Genomic DNA, 4,127 nt, shown 5'->3' on the forward strand with positions numbered 1-4,127 from the left:
AATGAAAATGGACTGCATATTCTTGCTGGAAATGAGGATTTCCAGCCACATTTGTAGCATAATATTCCAGTGCCAGCTGTGAATATCAACTTCCCGCTGGAAACGTAACCTTCCCAGCGAGAAATATTGATTTCCAGCCAGAACACAATTTTTTTTCTCTCAGGAAATTTGTGACCCGGCTGGAAAGGTTTCCAGCTAGAGGCGGAATTCCTAATTCTGGCTGGAAAAGATATTTCCAGCCCCAGCCGGAGGTGCTCCTGGAAATGAACGTTGTAGCACTTTTAGCTTTTGAAATGTATAACAACATAAAAAAGTGTGCCAGTAGCTTTAATACGTAAGTAAAACACTTCAACAATAAGCGATCCCAAACTAAAAAGCAACAACCTTTTCAAAATTTTTTTAATTGTGCACGGACTACATTTTCACGCGCCTGTGCAAGGCGCCATTTCACACACCTAAAACGTGTTCGATCGCTCCATGTTGGCTTGGCGCACGTGCAGAGGCCCGCACGTGGCTGCAGCGTGTTTTACGTCCTCTTTTGGGCTAAACTTTTGACAGTGTATTCAATTCTTTTCTCTACAGCGGTTTTGTGCGAGCTTGTGCTGTTTGTGAAGACGTTGACAGGATCGCTCTCGCGTTATTCGTGTCGCTTGTCGATAACAAAGTGAAATGCCCAGAAAACGGTGCAAAAATGGACTGCGTACCGTTCAACACTGATACTACCAAATATAGGTAAGTGCACATTCGTATTGATTTGCTCAAATCTATGAGCTTGTAAATTTCTTCAGTGTGGGAAGCGGAATCAAATTAATGCGTGCACGCTTATAGCCCTAACGCAGTCTTGATCATTGCAGTGACTTAGCACTGTGTGTGGCGCTCGTAAAAACACTGCATTGGTTTGACTGGGTCATTGGTTATTATATTCCGGTGGCCTGTGCACAGTGCGAGAGTAGCTGTCGAAGGCCTTTGTGCGTTTCAGACGTCGGCGTGTGTTTTAATAAACACGGCGTAATTAATGCATGAGCGACAGTCACATATGTGATATTATGTTACGAGGTGAACCAATGTATAATAAATCGCTTTTTCTTCTGTTTTTTCTAGTATCTGTCAGGGAGCGTCTTACGTTGCAGAATGTGGTACACGAGGCTTGCAACCTAGAAGACTACGGGTGGAAGGACCAAAAAGTGGAATCGAGAACTCTGGTAAGCACATAAAAAGATGGAAATGGTTTGATTGGCAGTTGTGCAAAGCTCACAAAATTACTTGACATCGCAGTTTCTCATGATGCTTTATTTTTCATAGGCTACCTGAATCACTGGGAGGACCATTTACCCTAAGGTGGAGATACCGGCCCCTGCGGATGTTCTGGGTACGGCTGAAAATATGTAATATACGGAACGACAATATAGTTTTAAATTTTTAATCTGGCCTCTGTGTTACTGCTTCGGGGCGTGTTACTGCTTCGGGGCACAAAAGCCCACACAGAAGAGTTCTTTTATTCGGAAATGCTGAAAGTGTTTTGGTGTCTGCTACAAAGGACTTCAGGTCAGAATGCTGTTCATAAAAATTAAATTTGGTGTGCGTGCTTACTGCAAAAAAAAGTGATTTCTGGCTGGGAATGGAGAAGAATCCAGCATAAAAGAAGTGATTTCTCGCTGGAAGGTGGTGCACAATCCAGCAAGAAAACAATCAATTTCCAGTCAGAAAGCGTTGTAGAACCAGCAAGAATAAATCGATTTCCAGCTGGTAAGCTACACCATTCTGGCTGGAAATAATGGTATTTCCAGAAAGAAAAGGGTGATTTCCAGTTTGAAGTGGCATTTTTCCTGCTGGGAATGGTGCGATTTCCAGCCAGCAGACGTGACATTTCTGGCTGGAGACAAGCCTGGAAATTTTGATTTCCAGCCAGTGGTGCCAGGTCCAGTCCAGGCTGGAAATGATTTCAGGCTGGAAGACTGTTTCATAACACAGCCGGGACTGGAAATCATTTCCATCTGGGTGAGCGTGTGAGTGTGTGTATATATATATATATATATATATATATTCGAGATCTAATCGAAAGGCGTGGGTTCGGTCCCCACTCTGGGCGCGTTTTTCTTTCTTTCTTTCTCACGTAATTAATAAAAATGAATAATAATGTAACGTCACTAACGGTAATAAATAGTCTAACCACTCCCCTATACCTTCTTTGGCGTTGTAGACTGCCGGCATTTCTTTCTGTGTGTATATATATATATATATATATATATATATATATGTGCTCAACTGCCTGCGGCGTCGTACCGGTTCCCATTGCTGCCAGATCGCCGGCCTGGTTGACTTACCCACCGCGCCGTGGCGCAAGTGACCGATCCTCGGTGGCGCTTGCGGCGTCAGCTCATACCGGGTTTTCGTGCGCGATTTTGTTTTCGTCTGAAGTACATTCTGAGATAAAATTTGTTCGCCTGTGTTCCCGATGTCATTTTAGTCAACTTTGCTCGTTTCCAGAGTGCTTTATTGAGCAATCATTGAATGCACAGATTTTGTTTCGCCCGTACAGTGTACCGGCCCGTTTTAATTGTATATCGGTTTTGTCGTTATTTGGCGTATTTATGGGCTACTTCTAATAGGCAACTACAACTCCTACCTGTAATCCTTTTTCCACACAGTTGGCTGCTCGTTGATGTTGTGAAAAGTTGCGTTATTCCACGCATGAAACAGCAGCGGTGCAGTCGCATTGGGCAACGATATATGACAGACGGACAACACTATGACAAATTCAAACAAATTAAACGCCATCACATAGCTGAAAAACAATTATAAATGAACAGAAACGAAACATGTGAAAACAAAAGGGCGACTTATATTACACTGCGAGTATATATGCGTGTATGCACGCCTGCATGCATGCATATATTGCGAAAACAAAAGTTCGAGTTTGTTACGTTACACTGGGAGTACATAGGAGTGGAAGGATGATTTTCAAAGCTTCAGAACTTTCCGTGAGAGGGGCTTTGTATAATATAAATCCTTCTCACTGCATTCTTGTCGGTCTTATCAAAATGCGTGGTTGGCAGCAGCGGCTCAATAAACTTTCTACACGAGTTCCACCAACTCTCGCCGATGACCTAAAGCTTCGTCGAGACACATACTGCAGACTGGCATTGATGCGATGAGCTCAACGCTGTTTCAAGCATGCTTCGAGGGTCGAATTCGTTCCGACGATCCGAAAGCATCGCGTCAGGAAACTTCATGGCAAGCAGCAGTCGCACTAGCTGCTGCGTTCGATATATCTTGCCGATCTTACCGGTGCGGATTCCCGCTTTCTTTCTTTTTTTTTTTTTTTTTTTTTAGCTGACATCGCTCCTTGCTTCTCTTTTCACTGCCGGCCTCATGTACGAAGGACAGTGCGGGAAAATACTATGCATATATATCTTTTCCTGCAACTCTGAAAGTCTTCCGGCCGAAAGTGCAGACTGCCGACAATCGATCGATTGAGTAACGTACTGGACTTTGAGTTGGGCTCCCTGTTCTTTCTAGAAATGTTCTTTACCCATTGTGCTTTCAGGGCTTTGTTCACTGAAAACTCATGGTTGGAGACATCCGGATCCTTCTTCCGCACGCTGAAGAATGGGAGGCAACAATATTGTATTCGTCGGTTTGAAATTTCACGAGCAAAACATCGTCGCTTGTTTAATGGGCAGGTATTACTTACACAAATTTAGCGGCAGGTATGCTCGCAGGTATTGTAATAAATACGTAACCGGAAGAGCCGTTCTCTGCCAAGAAGCGGGAATGCTCAGTGCACGGTTTGCCCGCGGATCGTTTGCTACCATGCGACCTAGCAGGAGAGGATCGGTAGCGGGAGGATCGGTGAGTGGCGCCACCACGCGGAATTCAGACGCAGTGGGAGAGGGCAAGCGCTTTGGGGTGACGCCGCAGGCATTGTGCTCGGTTGACTGCTTTTAATAAAAATTAGTTGGAAGTCTGGTTGCATTAGTAGCGCCATCTTAATTCGTTTCTGTTGTCCTCGTTTCTTTTAATTGCAACTCACAATTTTCTTCACAAATCAACATGCCCAGCTGCAAGCTTATACAGCCACCGAAGCAGGCATTACCAGATTCTGTTAATATTTGTGTTCTTGAAAT

General features: G+C 44.1%; 1 long non-coding RNA gene across 1 annotated transcript; it reads left to right on the top strand.

Moving 5' to 3' along the window:
* The first annotated feature begins 459 nt into the window (after positions 1 to 459).
* Positions 460 to 1,515, top strand: LOC144168844 (uncharacterized). Its single transcript, XR_013322260.1, has 3 exons — positions 460 to 732; positions 1,102 to 1,202; positions 1,303 to 1,515. It is a non-coding gene; the product is annotated as an uncharacterized LOC144168844 (long non-coding RNA).
* The last annotated feature ends 2,612 nt before the right edge of the window (positions 1,516 to 4,127 follow it).

This window comes from Haemaphysalis longicornis, unplaced genomic scaffold (genome assembly GCF_048455015.1).
Source record: "Haemaphysalis longicornis isolate Haplotype H1 unplaced genomic scaffold, Haemaphysalis longicornis Haplotype H1 scaffold_1, whole genome shotgun sequence".
NCBI classification, from domain to species: Eukaryota; Metazoa; Arthropoda; class Arachnida; order Ixodida; family Ixodidae; genus Haemaphysalis; species Haemaphysalis longicornis.